Source organism: Dasypus novemcinctus, chromosome 9 (genome assembly GCF_030445035.2).
Source record: "Dasypus novemcinctus isolate mDasNov1 chromosome 9, mDasNov1.1.hap2, whole genome shotgun sequence".
NCBI lineage: Eukaryota > Metazoa > Chordata > Mammalia > Cingulata > Dasypodidae > Dasypus > Dasypus novemcinctus.
In genome coordinates this window covers 52,441,746-52,462,008 of record NC_080681.1, presented here as the reverse complement: position 1 = coordinate 52,462,008, position 20,263 = coordinate 52,441,746, and positions in this window count along the sequence as shown.

Below are 20,263 nucleotides of genomic sequence, written 5' to 3'. Positions count from 1 at the left end.
TGAGTGAGAGAATTAAGGGAGACCTAAGAAAGCTGGGCCATGAGTAATTTCTTGGGCATTGCTACTTTAAAAAGATCACTCTGGCAGGAGTGTGGACAATGGCTTGGAGAGATGTGAGACTAGCAAAAGGAAGGACAGTTAGGAGATTGGAGTAATAAAAAAGAGGTGACAGATGACAGTGGCCTGACCTGAGGCCTGGTGGCCACATCTGTCCCCTGGTTAATAGTGGCAATTTCATCTGGTGAGTGGAAAGTAGGACCTCAGCATTCTCTGGGGCTAGCAATGTAACTAAAGGACTCCAGGCACTTAAAACCACCCACCGACAACCAAGGAGTCCCCAGGAGCACAAATTCCACTCAGTCGGCCAGCCAGTTAACTTGTCAAAGTCTTTGAATTGATTTATAGTTTAGCTTCTCCAGATACACAGAAACTCCCTCCTTGGGAGTATTTTCTCCTGCTCAGTCAGAAGCATGCTATGGATATGTGGTAGACATCACGGCCACTCGGACCGGTTTTCACTTGATTGAGCTGTAGTTATCCAAGGATTAGACAGATAGTGACTCATGTCATATTCCGTGTCTTAGATTCTCATCTGATCAAAACAGTGCCAAAACATCTCTCCGAAATATAAAATTACTCAGAGAATACGTCATAATGTGAAGCTTTTAGGCAAGCTATGGTTAGGAAATGAAATTTAAGTAGGAGAAATTACAAAAGGGATAGGGCAAACAATTGTTATTTTTTAAAATAATAATTTACATTCTTCTGGTACTTGGCAGTAGGGTAGCAATGTGACAAATAGAGAGGACATGCAAATTGAGGCAGTTTACTCAATTTACCAGGTGTCCTTCCTTCCCTGCTATTTGCAGAGGATAAAATCGAACCTCCTTAGCATGACATACAAGGCTTTTCAGGATTTTTCCCTGCTGGTCTGTTCAGTCTCATATTCTTTCCAAACATATTTTTCTTTTCCTGGAATATACTCTTCTTGCTTGCCTACATGTCACATTCCTATTTACCTTCTTGCTTAAGCAGTACTTTCTCTCTAATAGTTTTTCTGCCATCCATCCCCACCCACTGAATTCTTACATTTGCTCCTCTGTCCCTCCTTGGTTCCTTGTCTGTGCTGCCATTTCAGCATTTGTTACATTTGTTTGTTTCTGTGCCTTGAGGGATGGGACTGTCGTCTTTGTATGCCTAACCATCTAGCACAAGTGTTAATATTAAGCATATGGCTGGTGCTTAATATTCTTGGCAATAGTACTAAATGATAGTTTAAATATGGATTTCATGGGTTATAATTGGTTCTTCTTATTCCAAGGCCACCAAGGATACTTGCTCAAAGGCCGGATGGCTGTAATTCATTCCTTAGTATTAGCTTGGGCATGAGCTCCTAAGCAACTAATAGTCTTAAATATTCATTGACTTAAAGGGGTTGTGGGATTACTGGGCTGGAGTTGTGTAACCCTAGGAAAAAATGAAACATATTATGCAGCATACCCTGACAGAAATAAGGCTCCATATGAGAGAATTTATTAAAGCAGTAGGTTTCAATACTAGGGCCTGGAGCTTTGGAATTTTAACAAATAACTATGTGATTCTGGTGTAGGTGTTCACAGACCACATCATGAGAAATACTGTTATACTAGGTGTTCCTTATCTGGTTGTCCTCTCTGGGCAACCCTGAGGGACATTTAATTCAGTTCTTTTTGGAGATGAATAAAGTATTTTTTGGCAAATGGCTCACTCCACAAACTGTATATCTTATTACTACATATGTGCACCTAACATTTTACTCTCTTGTATCTAATTTCCTCTCTTCTTCACTAGGAGCCTGTGTGATCCGTTTGTCTAATGGAAAAGGTCACGGTCATTCTCGGCTCTCTTTTAGGTGTCCCCCTCTGCTCTTTTCCCCATGATCTGGAGCAATTCTGAAAACTCACTGGGCATGACAGTGGTTCCCTATCTTGGAGGTGGAGAATATTTATTGCGTGAGCCCTGTTGTGATCCCTAGGAGTCTCCTGTCCATTGTTCTCCTGAAAGAATCTCAGCAATCCATTATTCTCCACAGTCCTTGGCATGACACTCTTGGAGGATCTTCCTTTTCCATTATCACCACTGGCCACCTATTTGAAATGGGCATTGGATGATGCTGCCATCTTAACATGGGGGCTTCAGGTTTTGCTGTGAAAGGGGAAGCAGAGAATTGTCTTCTGATCTTAAGTGCTTCTGCAATGCAATGTGTTTTGTAATTTTCACTGCCCAAAGTCCATCAAGATTGACTTTGAAGAATAGGGTCTTATAAATCTCCCACATGCTTGGAACGAAAGAAGTACCTGAATATATTGGTGAGTTTTGGTGCCATTCCCCATATTTAGTCTCTGCTTATGCACATGGTCAAAGTACAGAGTTCCAGCAGGTAAACCAGATTTCAAGGCTGGTTTTTCTACTTACTTTCCATGAGACCTTAGGTAAATTACTAGCCTGCCTATGATACTCAGTTTCCTCACCTATAAAATGGGGAGTATAAGAGTGCCCTCCTCACTATGTGGCTCTGAGGATTAATTGCTTGCAGGCACCAGCAAAGATCTGCCATACAGTAAGTGCCCTCTAGTGTTAGCTGTGGTTTTTGATAACTTTCTGATAAAAAAAAAAAATGTACTAGAATGTTCTGGAAACTTCACCCTTTTGTATTTTCTTCTGTAAAGGCTGCAATCCCTTTACTAGATTATCCTTGACTGCACTGGAATGATAAAGAAAGATTTTCCTTTATTAGGAAGATTCTCTTTCTGAGAGTCCCTGTTTATGCAGTGACATGACGCTTGCTGTGCAGCATCATTAAGCATCTTCTTGGTATAGTAGCTGGGAAAAGGTTCATTCACTACATGTCCTGTGCCCGTAGGGCCACAGAATCCCTCTAGTACCTACATTTCATTGCTTGAGTCATTGTGCACGGTGTACAATACACAAAAATTTCTGAGAAATGGGAGAATTTCAGCAAATTTAGGACAAATGGGAGGAAATCAGTGGATTAATAGCACTGTGAAGGAAAATGTGTACAGTGAAAGACAATGTCCTTTAATCCTTCTGGATGCTGCCAATGACAGCTCTGCCTTTGTCATCCTGAAACAGGATTTCATAATAAATAGTGATGTCTACTTCTTCCACACCAATCAAAAAGCATCAAACTGACAAAGCACAATGGATACATACCTATGGTGTGCCAGACTTGTACTTGTCATGCATCTATATATCTATTATTATCTATATATTATCTATCATCATCTCTATCTCTGTCATCTATCATTATCTATTTTTTTTAAGATTTATTTTATTTATTTCTCTCCCCTTCCCCCCCCCCCGCCCCAGTTGTCCATTCTCTGTATCTATTTGCTGCATGTTCTGTGTCCGCTTCTGTTGTTGTCAGTGGCATGGGAATCTGTGTTTCTTTTTGTTGCTTCTTCTTGTTATGTCAGCTCTTCATGTGTGTGGCACCATTCCTGGGCAGGCTGCACTTTCTTTAGCGCTGGGCAGCTGCTCCTTACGGGGCACGCTCCCTGTGCGTGGGGCTCCCCTACGTGGGGAAACCCCTGCGTGGCACCCCTGCGTGGCACGGCACTCCCTGCGTGCATCAGCACTGTGCATGGACCAGCTCCACATGGGTCAAGGAGGCCTGGGGTTTGAACCGCGGACCTCCCATGTGGTAGACAGATGCCCTAACCACTGGGCCAAGTCCGCTTCCCTATCATTATCTATTGAGCTACATAAATGTGTAAGATGTGGTCCTTGTCCTTAAAGAATTCCCCATCTCTTGGGAAAAGATGGAAAAATGAGTGAAAATTCTATACAAATATATTAAATCCTCCAACAGAAGTACAAACAAAATGTAGTGGGGTTTCAAATAAAAGAGCAATTTAGGTCTGCCTAGGGCATTAAAATTTAGTCTAGTTGCCGTTGTGACTAGGTTAAACTGGCAGTCAAAGTAGAGTTTGTTAACTGCACCCTGCATATACAGCCAAATCATGTTCACTTCAATATCCTGGGAATTAGGCCAACTAGGTTTTTGGTTCCTGTTGGATTTGCCTGAGGCTTTATTACATTTTATAACAGCAGGATGTCCTATTATATCCATTTTGCTTTGCTTTGTTTTCCTTCTGGTCTTGTTTGTAAAGAACTGTATGTAAAAGGAAATATTCAGTTGGTTTATATATAGGCATCTGGGCATCTCTGATTAACCTGTAGAACCCCAAAGGTAGATTGGCTAATGTTACCTGTCATTTACCTTTCTTTTCATCAGAAATGTAGTAATATAGATATTATTTTGACAGGCTCAATTTGGCCTTTTCCAGACCAGTTGTTTCAACTGTCTGAGACAGAAGGAGTAAAACAGGCTGTAAAAAGTAGGTCAGAGGGGAAAATTACTGATGAGAAAGAAAACTTGATTCAGAAGGGAGGCAATGGAATTCACAGTGTTTTTAAAGTACTTAAGATACTGTACTCTCTCAAGACAATCTATCTTCAACAAGCAAAAAAGAATGTCAGGAAATTGTATGGCTCTTGAAAATAGCTCTCCATCAAGAAGTGATAAAAGAGCTCTCCTAAAGCATGCACCTTACAGAGTGGGGAGCTTGGGTAATACAAAGACTATCATCTATCAAACTTTCTGAGACTTTAGCCATTATCTCAAAGTTGAGAAAAGGTGAGGAATTAAAGACAAATGTGGGCTTGAATCCTAATATCAGAAAGTAAGATAAATCTGACTCTAGTACTTGGTTAGAAGGAAGTATAAATTGGGACTGGCTAGTCCTAGGCAGACCGTACATACATTGCTGTGCATGTTTTCTGGCACAACTAGTGCTGTCTTAGTTTGCCAGAGCTGCTATGATAAATATCAGGTACTGGTTAGCTCAAGAACAGGAATTTATTGCTGCAAGGTTTTGAAGGCTAGGAGTCCAAAATCAAGATGTCAACATGGCCATGCTTTCTCCTGGGATTGGTAGCATTCTGGTGATGGCAGTCCTCCAACATACAGCAATCTCTCTCTCTTCTCTGGCTTCTTTTGCTTATGGCTTCTTCTGACGGACTGTGTCCACATTTCCTCTGCTCATAAGGCCTCCAGTCATATGGAGAAGGCCTACCCTGATCCTATTTCTTTACTCCTTAACTAATAATAGCATCTTCAAAAGGTCTCATTTACAAATGGGTTCACATGCACTGGAACACAGGTTAAGATCTGAGCATGTCTTCTGTGGAGGGCATGATTCAATCCAACAAATGCCATATTGAAGAGGATGTTATCCATATCAGCGACACCATAGATCTGTGCATTTATCATGACAGTTTTCTGGTAGATGGCAGTAAAGTGTCTTGTTCTAACAAATCCATGTATTAGGACAATTTTCTGATAGGTGGATATAAAGTATCTTGAAGAGGAGACTAGTTTTCTCTGTATGGGCTAGCAGCAACGTGGCCAAGGTTATAAAAAATAATGAGTTCAGACATATTTCTCAGCATTCTTCAATGCTTGAGTCTATTCTGGCAGGACTGTGTCACTGTACCCCAGTCATTCATTCATTCATTCATTCATTCATTCAAACAACTAGTTGGGCATCTACCAAATGCCATCCACTATTCTAGGCAGTGAGAAGCAACTGAAAACAAACAAAAATCCCAGTCCTCATGGAGCTTTTGTTCCAAAGTGAAACATAAACTATGAAATCCCAGCTCCAGAACAGTGTCCTTTGGCAACTTACTTCTCTTAACATTCCTTGTTGGTCATTGAATCATATCACCCACGAGACATGTTCAAATCCTTATTCCTCAGCCTACAGGTGTGAACTTATTTGTAAAGAGAATTTTCAAAGATCTTATTAAGATAAGGCCAAAGTGAATCAGAGTGGGCCTTAATTCCATGTGGAGGGAAATTTGGGCAGGAAAGTAGAAGCCAGAGGAGGAGAGAGAAGCAGACAAAAATCATCATGTGACAGAGTCAGAGACTGAAAACCTCCACTGGGACTTTACAAACTTTGGAAAAATCACAGCTTGCTGATATTTTGATTTTGGACTTCCTGTCTCCAAAAATGTGAGACAATAAATTCCTGTTGTTTAAGCCAACCAGTGTATGGTATTTGGTAAAGCAGCCCTGGCAAATGAAGACATCCCTCTATAGAGGAAGTTTAATAATATTTTCTTCATTGGGTTTGTTAGAAAAATTAAAGATAATATATTAAAAAACTTAGTTGGAGATTTGGACATAATAGGCATACAATTGATGACAATAACGGTTATTATTAATACTGTTATTTTTATCTAAGTAGGGATAATAGCACAGGAAATCCAGTCCTGAGTCTATTTCTGGGCAGCAGCATTTGATATTTGTAGCAGCTCTGAGATGGACGGAAGGTGTTAAAATGAGACGTTTTAATTTACTTGTCCTGGATTTACTTTTCTTCCCAATTGTGTAAATCTTGTTCGCTACACCCAGCTGAGGACGTCCTGTGTGTGAGATAAGTGGACTGAATGACTGTAGCCGGTCCAGACCTCGTGACCTAAGTAAGAAAAAGGACTTAGACAGAATTAAGATCTTAATAGCCTCTGTGGGAAATGGACGTTGAAATGAGATTCATCTGAGGGGCAAGGCCATGCTTTGTTATGTTTCCATGTGTTTCCAGAGGGAATGAGTTTTATGAGGAAGAGAGATTGAATCAGAAGGTTGTTGCAGGTCAGTTCCTGGGAGAACAACTCTGAGATGGAGATTTGCATGCAGGAAGTTTATTGGGGTGTGATCAACACCTATAGGAAGTGAAGACAGCAGAATTGGACAGAAAGGGAAATTAAACTGCAATGCACTGGAATGGAGGACTTAACCAAACTGATAGGAGCTCTGGAGCTGGCATGGCCATGCAAAATTGCCTGAAATTGGAGAGGGGGGCCAGGCCTTTATTTTCACAAATCCCCCCTCCCCCATAATTGACAAGTCATCGGAGTTGGGCTGTTCCTGAGGAGGGCAGTGACCTTAGGTCAGTGGCTCTCCTCAGCTGAAAGCTAGCACCACTGAGGACTCAGCTGAGAGCTCTCAGCTGCTCACCTTTGCAGAAGTTAACAAAACAAGCACGTCTGCCCTGGAGCAGTAGAGCTGAGCAGCATATCCATGAGAGGTTAGGGCACCTCTGAGTCAAATCCATTCTTAAGGGATCCTGCAGAAAATGAGGTAACAGTGCTTTCTAATCTGTTCCTCAGTGTAGCATATTGAAAAGATTGATATTTATATGGAGCACTGAGGTTAACAGGTTAGGCTGCTTCTGGTCGAGATTACAGGTTCAGAGGCTCTGGCTGCACAGGTTCACAAAACTACCCTGAGGGCTAAGAGGACCCTGGCTTTAGCAAGCCTGTAAGTATAACCTGATTCTAAGCACACTGGTTGGGAAGTACTGAATTAAGGTCATAAAGTCAGATTTTGGTAGGGGCAAAATCTAAAGAAATCAAAGATTAGGCTCCAGTTCATAGTACCTTTACATTGACCCTTCCCAAAGGGTTTTGGGACTCACACAACTTCCCTGGGGTCCAGAGACATGAATTTAGGTTTTCTGGGACTGCTGGTTAACTTTGGGGTCAATTATCAACTCATGATTAGATAGCCTGATTGAGGCAAGGTGCCCCTAAAATGCACGATTGATTCCTCTTCTCTTTCCTCTTTCAACTTCACCAAGGGAAGAGAGACAAATAATATTGTATACTCATTTCTTTATGCTGCACATTATAATATGATCAAAGCTGGACAGCTATGCTGTGGCTAAGTTATTATCTGCTGCTGTCCATCGCAGATTCACAAGCCAATGTCCTGTTGACATTCTTGTTATTAATCAACATGTCAAACATTATAAATGGAGTCATAGTGTTAGTTCATACAGTATATTTAAACAATGTTAAATTAGTTGTTAGCATTAAAAAATTGGCAGGTTACCAAGAAATCAAAGGCTCTAGGAACATGTGAACTCTGGTTTGTTTCCACAGGGCAATAGTTTGTTCAAGCTGGGTTTTGGCCACTGTCTCAAGATGAGACATGGGCTCTCTGGTTTGCCTCAGTCCCCACCACATCCTAATGCCTCCTTACTCAATTGCTTCATCATTTATTTAGCTGCTGGTTCTTATAGGCATATGAATTTGATACCTGGTTTATATAATTTTGGGGGTGGCATCTTCTAAGACTTCTAAAGAGTGTCGAAGAAAATGGTCATAATTAGCCATGGGGGTGAAATAGGTATTGTAATTTATTTGTGTGAATTTTATTCTGTCAGCTAGTCTGGGGCACAGAGAGAGCCATGGGAGTCTGTAAGTGGTGGCCACCAGAGAAGAAGATAGCCAAGCAGCAGGTGCTTGAGGGCTGGCTCTGGAAAGGGTGAGGTAGGGTTGTCCCTCCAACAAAGGTCAGCAGTGAAAACCCATGGTCAGATATGGGTTAGAAAGAGGCAGCCATTGAGAGAAGAAGGGTCAGAGTGTTAAGGAGATGAGTCAAAGAACGGGTCCTAGAAACCTAGAACAAGAAGGAGTAGGAACTGGAAAAACACTTGCTTGCCTCTGGTGTCCAGGGGTTCCCCAGCATCAGGGGTTCTTAACAAGGAGTCCATGAGCTTGAATTGAGATTCAAAAAAACATTATTCTTGTGGGTTGTGTTGTTGCAGGCAGGTGTGATATATTTATTTAATAATATACATTATAGTGAGGACTTAGTAAAGGGTCTGTGAGTTTCACCTGACTGGCAAGGTGTCCACGGAACAAAAAAGGTTAAGAACCCCTGCCCAGCATCATTCTGTTTTCCTTTTGGGCCAGACTCTGACCATCGTTCCTAAGACTTGGGCTCAGTCACTGACACCTGCAAGGAAATCATACAGTTGATAAATTAAAAAAAAAAAAAATTGAAAACCAAAGTGCCAGCCAGTGTTAGTCTCCTAGGGCTACCATAACAATTTATCATAAACTTGGTGTCTTAAAACAATAGAAATTATTCTGTATAGTTTTGGAAGCCAAGCACCTGAGGTCAAGGTACCAGCAGGGTTGGTTCCTTCTGGAGGCTCTGATGGTGAATTTGGTCCATTCCCCTCTCCAGGTAAGGATGGCTGTCAGCCATCCTTGGAGCCCCCTGGCTTGTAGATGTTAATCACTCCAATCTCTGCCTCCATCTTCACATGCCCTTCTTCCTGTTCTCTGTTTATTTTCCCCTTCTCTTCTCTTCTAAGGACACTTATTGGATTTGGGGCCCACTCTATCCCAGGATAATGTCATTTAGAGATCTTTACCTTAATTATATTTCAAAAAACATTTATTCCAAATAGATCATATTCTGAGGTTCTAGGTGGACATATTTTTGGGGGGCCACAATTCAACCCTCTACAGAGAACAATCCAGAATACTAACTTGCTGTTTATGACCAAAGCCACATACTATTTATTTAAGCCTTATAAGCATAGGAGCAATTAAAGTTTAAAATCAGGTAATAGATGTCGGGCAACCATCCTAGACCAGCTACAGGTGGGATAAAGGATAAATTCAGCCCATTCCCAATAGTTATCCCATCTCATCATCAGACTCCTTAGGAAGCTTGCTGCTTATTTCTCCTCTTGCATACCTCCATACTTTGCAAGAGCATGAGAAAGTTGTCATGTATTAGATGTCACCCTGTGAAATCCATGATGTTGGATAGTCCTGCTTTTTCCAAAAGTCTGCAATTGCAACACGGACTACTAGCTGTGGAGGGAGTGGGTCTGCCATGTTTGCTCCTTGACAAAAGTGCTGATAGACAACCTTGCTTTTTATATTAGATTTTTGAATTCCCTTTGTATAAAAATGGTCACAATGATCAAGCTCTATTCCCTCCTCCTTTTCCACTTCCTCCTCTTTCTCTCTCTCCCCTCATTTACCCTCCCTTCTCACTCCTCCTGCTAGTGTACCCCCTCGCTGTCTCATTTCTTCCATTTCTTACTTAGTTGTTTTTTGTACCTTTGGCTGACAGGCTGGCTAATTATGGTACTTCAGGGTTCCCTGAATAAGACTCATCTCTGTTTTTATTCCTTTGATAAGAAGTACAGCCCTTTAAGTCTTCTTAGAGTTGGAGGGGGCTTCCCATGCTCGGCCTGAGGGCAGCTTCACCACTTCCCTTGGCGCCTTTTTGGGGAGAAGAAACTCCTTTGTCGCTGTGGTTTCCCTAACCGAGCAGGGTTTGGTGGGCTTTGGCTGAATGTTCGAAGGATTAGGTTAGGACTACTGAATTAGGTGAGTCATGCGTTGAGCTGTTTTGGCTTGTCAGTCTCAGGTAGTGTATGGACCAGACCCTGGGCCATCAGCACGGTGCCCTGCCAACAGGGCATGGGCCAGGGAGAGGGCAGGGCCTGGGCATCTGAAGGACGACTCTATCCAGCTGAGTCAAGACACACACTTCGCACAAGAACAAACAAAAAGAAAAATTAGCTTCAGAAAACCAGAAGACCTGTGAAATTAAGATAAAAAGTTAGTATCTCCACAGTAAGAGAAAGAAATTTTGCTTTGAAGAAATTTCACTGCCTCCTGCATACAAACAGCTAGTTATGAGCTAAAGTGACCTCAATGAGAGTTGATAAGAACAGCTTCTGATCCGTAGGAATTAAAAATAGGAAGCTGTAAGTGCTTATGTATCAACATGTAGCTCAAATGAGCCCAAGCCTTAGCTACCTGAGCATATGAGTGAGGTTGTATTAATACTAATTTGCAAACCTTGCTGATTCCATGCCTCCACCCTCATCTCCCTATAGTGGGGCGTCTCCATGTCTTCTGTAAGCCCATGACCATATATCGACCTTGGCTGCCACTTGTGACTGCGCTGGCCAACCTGAGCCACTTTCAGGTTACGGCTGAGTGTGACCACCAAGTATTAAGCTTCGAGGCTTTGCTAGCCACTTCTCTCTTGGAACTGTACCACAGCTGACATGGTGGGCAGATCCTGGTCTTTTGTTGTGGCCAGGTATGCTCAGTCTCAATGTGGTAAGGAGGAGGTAGCTCCTGTTCTCTGTGATATGATTGTTGTGCTTATTGTGAGTGTGTGTGTGTTAGCAGCATTGCGTGGACCCAGGAACGTCACAGGGTTTTGTGAGACAACTCTTTCCATTCAGGTACCAACAAGCTCCTCACCTGGATGGCGATAGAGCCAGGGGCCATGCTGCAATCAGACTGTCCTGCCTTATTGCTTCATTCCATGCTAATGTCCTCCTTTATGAGAAATTCCCTTCCTGGGAACTTTGCATCTTCCCCCGACCCTCCTCTACCCAGACCTGTCTAAGTCTACTACTGGGACAGGGTATAGGGTTTAAGCATTTCTCACAGAAGACTCCTCAGCCTCTGTGTGAAACAGGGGGTACAAACATAAACTTGGGGGTTTCCCGAACGTGTCCAGGTCTTATCTTGGGCCCAGCCATTTAACAGGCTTGAAGAACACGTTGAGGCCCCTTCAGAAGAGTCTCCACACAATATGTCAATCAACTGTCCCTATCCTTTCTAGCTATTCCTGATTTTACTCCAGTGTCAGAGTACCAGATAAAGGTTTAAAAATCGATTTTTCCAAATTTTGTCTTATGACTCTTTTATCAACTGGTCAGATAACTCCTGGGAATAAGGTAGTTTTAGTCCCAATGTTTTAGCCTACTGCACACTCTGAAGAGATTAAAGAGAATTGCATGGACTATTTTGGAAACCAACCATCCTTTGTAATATTTTTTTGTATGTTTTTTCATTCAGCTTGCCAAATAACTGACTTACAAGTGGATTTTAGAACAGTTACTAAGGAGACATTTTAAGTCACCTGCAACTCTCAGAATATACATAAGAAGAGGCAGTAGGTATTTTCAGAAAATGACAAGGAAATTATATTTTTTCTTTTTAATCTTTAATTCTCTCTACCATCCCCTTACATGTCTCTTCCTTCCTTAAGAACAAAACAAACAAAAAAAACACGTCTCAACATTCTTTTCAGCTACAATTCCAGCTCCACCTCTTTTCTTGCTTTTGCTGCTTTACTTCCAGATAGTGGCATCAACACACATTGTTTCTACTTCATCACTTCCTACTCTCTCAATCACTTGCAATCTGAGTTCACCCTTAGTGTTCTGTTGAAGCTGCTCTTTGAAAGATCAGAATGATCTAATTGCCAAATCCACACATCACTTATCATCTCGACTTCCTTGCCAGCACAGTTGAACGCTATGCTATTGAAATTCCTCTTTTGATTCCCCGGGTGTTGTGTTCTGTTAGTTTCACCCCTACATCTCTGACTCTCTCTGACCTTTTCCCCTGACCAGGTTATTTTTCTCCTTTTGTCCCTTAAATATAGAGCTTTTAAAATGAACTATTTCATACATATCAAAATATAGAGAGAATAATATAAAAAACACCCATGCACTCCCTACTTAGTCCAAGAAATAAAACACTACATCTATAGTTAAAATCTATATGCCTTCTTGTTTATTCCTTCTTGGTTGCTTTCCCTTCTTTCCCCACCAAAGAGGAAACTGGTGTCCTGAACTTTGGGGTCATCGTTTTCATACGTGCTTTTATATTACTACTAAATTTGTTTATGATACTCCATCGTCCACTTGACCAGGTTGTTTTTGTACAAATCTTGGTGGGGGGAGGGGGGGTGGGCGCTGTTTTACATAAGATATGGTATGGAAAGTGCTCCCTAAAACTATGCAATGTACAACCTTCACAAACAGATGTCGACCTCTTCATTGTTTTACCTGTTTTTGGACTTTTTATAAATGGCTTGTATGTATGTGACATGTGTCTTCCCCCGAACATTATGTTTTGGAGATTCCTTCATTGTTCCAAGCAGCTGAAATTTGTCTGTTTTACTCTTGAAGGACATTTGGATGATACTGGGGCTTTGCTATTACAAACAGTGTTGCTGTCAACATTCAGATACTTGTGTCCTGGGGCACATGTGCAAGAGTTTCCTTTGGGTATGTATAAATAACTAAGAAGGAAATTCCTGGATTGTCGGCTGGATGTGTGCTTCTTCAAGCTTATCAGACAACGCTAAACAGTTTTTCAAAGGGTATATAAAAATGTACACTTACAACAGCAGTAAAGGAAAGTTCTAGCTGCTCCATACCCTCACCGACATTTGCTAGTGTTGGATTTTTTTAACTTTTTAACTTATTTTTGATGGGTGTGTAGTGGTATCTCATGGTTTTAATTTGCAATTTCCTGATTAATAGTGAATTTGAGCTCCTTTACATAGGGTATTGACCACTGGGTTTCCTTTTCAAGAATTGCCAATTTGTGTTGTTTACTTGTTTTTCATTTGATTCTGTCTTTTCTTTTCAACATGCATAAGTCTTTTAATATTAAGACATTATGTGTAGTAAACTTTTCTAGTTACATGCATTGTAAATACATTCATCTAGTCTGCCTTTTCATTTTTATGGTATGCTTTGATGAACAGAAATTATTCATTCTAATATTGTTGAATTTATTAATATTTTTCCCTCATGGTTTGTGATTTTTGTGTTTTGTGTGATAAATACAAATACCTGCAGTCATTAATATATTCTAATTTTTTAAAAGTTTGTTTTTTCACATTCAGGTTTTTAATCCACCCAGAATTTATATTTGTTTATGGAGTAAGGTACAAATATACTTTTAGTTCTTTTTCTACCTGGAAAATCATTTGTTTTGTCATGGTTTATTGAACAGTTCATCATTTACCACTGACTATAATCCTATACATGTCATATGTCAGGATATGCATGCGTCAGTTCTGGGGTGTTTATTTTATTATTTTGCTCTTCTATCTCAGGCCAATACCACACTGTCTCAATTAATAAAGATGAATAACAAATATTGATTTTAGATAGGACAAATACATCTCTTTCTTGTTTTTCTTCTTCAAAATTGTTACATTCATTTTTGGTCTTTTGCTCCCCCACATACACTTTAAAATCATACTGTCAAGTCCATAAAAACTTCTGGATTCTTAGTTGAAATTTAATATTGGATTAATGAGTTAATTTTAGGAATATTGACATCATTATGCTATTGAGTCTTTTTATCCATAACATTGTGTATCTCTTCATTAATTTAGAGTATCTATAATATCTTTCAATATTTTTATAATTTTCTCCATAAAAGTCTTCTACATTGTTGGTTTGGATTTATTTGTTCCTGGATATCTTATTTTTTTGTATTGCTAATAATAATGGTATCTTTAAAAAATATATTTCTCTGTTGCTGTGTATAGAAATGCAATTGATTTTTATATATTAATCTTATGTCAAACAATCTTGCTGTATAAGTTATTAATTATAAATAACTAATGATTTATTAATTTTAAATAATATATATGTAGACCACATCATCTGAGAATATATTTTATTTTTTTCCCTTGCTTTTTAAAAATAAAATTTTACTGAAATAGATCATACATATATGCACATACATAAACAATAAGTGTATAGTAAAAGGTGCAAACTTACAAAACAAATGATGCATATCATCTCACAGGGCTTCCATACATCACCCCACCAACAATACCTTGCAATGTCGTAAACACTGGTTACAAACTACAAGAGAGCATCATTAAAATATTACTACTAGCAATAGCGCATATCTTATATTTGGTGTATTTTTCCCCCAAACCCACCCAGTTATTAACACCCATAATATTATTATTATGTATTTGTTATAGTTCATAAGAGAAGGTTCTCATATTTGTTCTGTTATCCACAGTCCTTCTTCAAACAGTGCATTCCCTGTGTTATACAGTCCCATGCTTTGCAAATCCATTCATAGTGTATACTTGGTGACTCTCATTTTCATCAGTTATGCTGATATCACCTCAGTCAATTTTAGAACTTTCCATTACTTCAAAATGAAAAATCTCATACCCCCTTATACTCCCTTGTTGTTGTCCCTTAGAATTGATATAATATCTTTTGTGCCATTGCTGCAAAATACATTATTGTTAACTATCATTCATATGGTACATTAGTTGTAATTTTCCCATAACATCATATTCCTAGAACTTTGTAAAAGAAGAGCATTCTTGTACTTTTAACCACAGTCCTCATCCACCACCAAAATCATTAGGTTATACAGTCCCTAGATTATTCTCTAGCTTCCTTTCCATTGACATTTATGTCTACAGACAACCCCTTTCAGCCACAATCACATTTATAAATCAGCAGTGTAAGTTATACTCACTATGATGAGTTACCATTTCCAGACTTTTACAATAAACCTTATAAAAATTCCACATACATTAAGATCAGCTCCCATTCTTAACCCACATTCTATCTCCTAGTAACCTGTACTCTAGAGTTTACCTCTGTGAATTCACTCGATGTATTTAGTTTATATTGGTGAGACCATACAGAATTTGTTCTTTGGTGTCTGGCTTATTTTGCTCAACATAATGTCCTCAAATTTCATGCTTGTTGTCATATTCATCCTGATTTCATTTCTTCTTAAAGCTGAATAGTATTCTATTGTATGTATATGCCACATTTTGTTTATCCATTCATCGGTTGATGGACACTTGGGTTGTTTCCATATTTTAGCAATTGTGAATAAAGCTGCTGTGAACATCAGTGTGCAAATATCAGTTCATGTCCTTTCTTTCAGTTCTTTTGATTATAGTCCTAGTAACAGTATTGCTGGATCCCATGGCTGTTCTCTATTCAGCTTCTTGAGGTATTGACAAATTATCTTCCACAGAAGTTGCACCATTCTAAATTCCCACCAACAATGAAGGCATATTCCTATTTCTCCATATTCTCTCCAGCACTTGTAGTTTTCTGCTTTTTCAATAATGGCCATTCTATAAGTTACGAAGTGGCATCTCATAGTTTTGACCTGCATTTGCCTAATAGCTAGTGATGTTGAACATTTTTTAATGTGCTTTTTGCCCATTTGTATTTTCTCTTTGTAAAAATGTCTGTTCAAGTCTTTTGCCTGTTTTTAAATTGGGTTGCTTGTCTTTTTATTAAGTTGTATTATTTTTTTATATTGGTTATGGGGTTTCCAAATATTTTCTCCCATTGAGACGGCTGACTTTTTACTTCCTTGACAAAATATTTTGAAAACAAAACTGTTTTATTTTGTGGAGGTCCCATTTATCTACTTTTTTCTTTTGTTGCTCATGCTTTGGATGTAAGGTTTAGGAAACTACTGCCTACCACAAGATCTTGAAGATGGTTCCCTATATTTTCTTCTAGGAGTTTTATGGTTCTTGCTTTTATATTTAAGTCCTTGATCCATTTTGAGTTAATTTTTATATAAGGTGTGAGAAAGGGGTCCTCTTTCATTCTTTAGGATATGAATATCCAGTTCTCCCATCTGTGCCAGGCCTTAAGGTAGATTGGTTAATGACTCTTTCTCTGATTTTCTTACTTTCCCTTCCACTTCACTTCACTTCAGTGCCTCCACGTTCAGTGTAATATCTTATTCCTCTAATCCTTTATTTCTATAATACTCATGGTGGATCTATTTTACTGACTAAACCCTAAATGATATACTCACAGTATTTTTCAGGTTACACCTAACTTTCATAGACATGATCTCATTTACTCCAGACCTTTCCTGGGATTCAAATTACTTTTTTTCTTTGAATCTACCTAAACTAACCCTAAACCTTTCAAGAGTGAATATGGTAAAAGACAAGAGAAAATGCTCTTCCTGTAGTGCCTTCAAAAGTCTTAAGTGAGAAAAATAGACACAAATATAGAAGTCACAGTTCATGAGTTTTCCAGATGAAAGTAATTCTGAACTTCCAGATGCTTTTTCAAGAAAGTGAAGGTTTGTAATTCTGGAGAACAGCTCCTGGAGAGTGAAAATAAATTCTGCTACTTTCCAGGAGAGTTTTATTTCCTCCATATGTTTATGCATTTTTCTTTCCTTATGTTTGTGATTGATCTCTGGGTCAACCCCCTTCTGTGAGTGGTACTGGGGAGATTGATGGCTCAGGGGCTGCAGGAATGGTGTAGACACTGGCTGCAGTGGTGTGATGTAATTCTTGGCATTTGCACAAAGACTGAGAGTTCAAACAGCGGTGGGGTGGTGGAAATCACTCCGAGAACCCTGACTTTTATTACCAGGAAATCATTTGATTTTAGGTGAGGCCAGAGATCACAAAAAGAAGATTTGTAACAAATTTTTAGAACAGATTTGGGTAGCCTTGAGTATGAGCAAATCCTTTGCATATCAGTCAAATGATTTTTAAGCCCTTAATTAGACCTCTGATAAGGCTCTCTTGCACTTCCCCTTCTCCTGTTTTCTGCTTTCATGCCCCTTGACTAAGTGGATGAGATCTTCCATGGAATCAAACCCCCTGAATTCTGTCTCAAATTCTGTAATAGTATGAAATTATTTTATGATTCCCCAAAAGAAAAAGTATGTTCTTGAACTAATCCATTCCTGTGGATGTAGGACCCTTTTGATTGGACTATGTCAGTGAGGCGTCACTCAGGCTGCATTTCCACCCTCTTGCTGGGTTTGACATAAACACAGGCGTAGAGAAAGGAAGTTGCCACTTTTTTTTTTTAAGAAGGTACTGGGGATTGAACATGGAAACTCATACATGGAAAGCAGGCTCTCAAACCTCTGAGCTATACCTGCTCCCCAATATTCTAAATAGATTTTTTTTTTAGCCAACAGATTTCTGGTACCTTGCATTGGTGCCCCTTTAGCAAACTGATACATGTGGGACCCATTAGCAGGCCATGAAATTAATTGTGTAGGTTGTGACCAGCATTTTTTTTTTTTCAGAAGTACCAGGGATTGAATCTGGGACCTCGTACATGTGAAGCAGGGGCTCAGCCACTGAGATATACCCACTCCCCAAGCTGCCACTTTTGATCCTGCCATCTGAGAGGACTCCAGTATCTCTAGCAGCCAAAGCTTAAGCACGAAGCTTCCAAGAGACTGGGCGCACAGAGCAGCTCAATGCTGAGGAGTTGAGCCATATGATAGCGCACAATTGAACTTGGGAAGATAGGGAACAGCTGAGACAGAGGAGGCCTGGAAAGAGACAAGCCCTATGCTCATTGCTCACCTGAGTTCCAGGACATGGTAGATTCTGGAGGGGAAGGGAGGAACCACAGCAGAGATCAGGCACCATCTTTGCCATGTGGCAGGACCTGAGGATCATCAGTAGCTGACTTTGGTGTGAAATATCTCTGATGGTGCTTTGATTTGGACATTTCATGGCCTTGGAACTGTAAGGTTTTACCCTAAATAAAATTTCCATTATAAAAGCCAGCCCATTTCTGGTACTTTGCATTGGAACCCTGTGGCAAACTTAAACAAATGCCAATTCCAGAATATTATACAGGTAATAAAAAGTAGAGGCAGACATCCCAATGCATGGCCTAAATTGATTTAGGGCATGGAAGCAATGGAAATATGTGTAGTGGTTAAGAGTGGTGACTCTAGTGTCACACAGATATGAGTTTTCTACATTAAACAAATACCGTGTGTCCACTCTAAGAAGTTTGCATGATACCAAGTAAAAAATTTGCAGTTAGCTTCTCCTTTATTAGCTGTGTAACTTTGTCCAAGTTCACTAACCTCTTTGAGCCTTGTTTCCTAATGTAATTTTAATATCCACCTTATAAGGTTAGCATTAGGTTTAGGAAATAATCTATGGAGCACTTAGCATAATACTAGACACAAATTCCCACTAAAGTGACTGACACAAAACAATCTGCTGATTATTAAAGTCAGAAATAATACCAAGGACATCTGACTTGTATTCTGAAGTCCCTTTCACAGTAACTGCTTTATTTTTTAAAAATCACATTATGATCACTCATATATTACCTCATATTCCATGTGTTAAAGCAGATGCATGCTTTATAACTCCTTATTTTGCCAGAACCTGTCTTCCAGGTTCTGTTGGTTACATTTCAGCCTTGGCATATCCTTCAAACTTTCTTTTCCCTCTACAAATGCTCTTTTTCCCTACAGCTTTCCTTCAACTTTTCCTATTTGTTGTGCCTGCTTGATGCCGACACGAGGTGGCGCCAGGCATCAGATTGGAAGAGGCGGTTGTCAAGGGAACGTGGGTGTGTGCTTACGGGAAGGTAGGCTGGTTTGCCCTCTCCAGGGGAGCTAATCCAGAAAAGAGAGGATTGTATGTTAGATGCACTAACCTTCAAGAATTATTTTCCTTCTCCTTTGTTGTTTGGAAAGGAAGGGGATTTTAAATTTCTTTTTTAAACGTTAACTTTAATTTGACTAAACTTTAAACAAGTCCCTGTCACATCCAGCTACTGCTTAATCCAAAATTGATAACTTCTTAATGTTTGTACAAGGCCTTCATTGGGATGGAAATTTTCAAAAGAGCCCAGGAAGGAGACGGAAGTAGAACAAAAGCTCTAAAAAGAAAGTTTTTCAGGCAGGGCTAATGAGTCGGCAAACCTGGCTGTTAACCTTGAGACTTTGAGTCCAGAAGGAGCTGAATTGCATCCTAAAATGGGCAATAGTGCCCTATTTCATAGAAGTTAAGATGTCATTAATTTTGGTCCCCCAATTATTATATTTGCACGAAGAAAGAAAAAAAATCCTTCCAACTAAATTGTAACACGTCATCAATTGTAAGGCGTAACCTGATTGCAGAGATGTTAAAATGTGAAAAATTTTGTCTTCAAATCAACGAACCATAGTAAATCTGCGGACTGTATTGGGAGGAGTTGACTCCTAGTTGTCCTTTGTCTCCTCCCCAATCAGTCTCTACCCTGGAGCTCCTAAGAGATGGGCTTGGAAATAATCAATAGGCCTCCCCCAGTCAGGCTTACAAGGAAATGGATCTTTTTCTTAAGAAGATTAAAGTCATATTGGCTCCTTCCACTTCTCCTTGGAGAGCTAAATCAATCTCTGTAGTTAAGGGTGACTCATTGCAACCTCTAGACCGGGGATTGGCAAAGTACGGCCAAATCTCGCTAGCCACCAATTTTTTTTCACAGCCCGCAATCTAAGAATGGTTTTCACAAATGAACATTTACAATCACTTTGACACCTAGGAGCACTAACTTTGAGCCCCAATTATGTGAAATGCTATGCCTACAAAAAGAATTCCACTCTTCTCATTAGTAGACCTACATTATAACAACTTATATTCTATATTATTATTAATATATTTTGAATTTCATCAATAAAAATTTGTGAAAATTTATTTTCTCTCTTATTACGTAAGTACCTACATAATATCCTCAATTTTGCCTCTTGGTCCATAAAGCCTAAA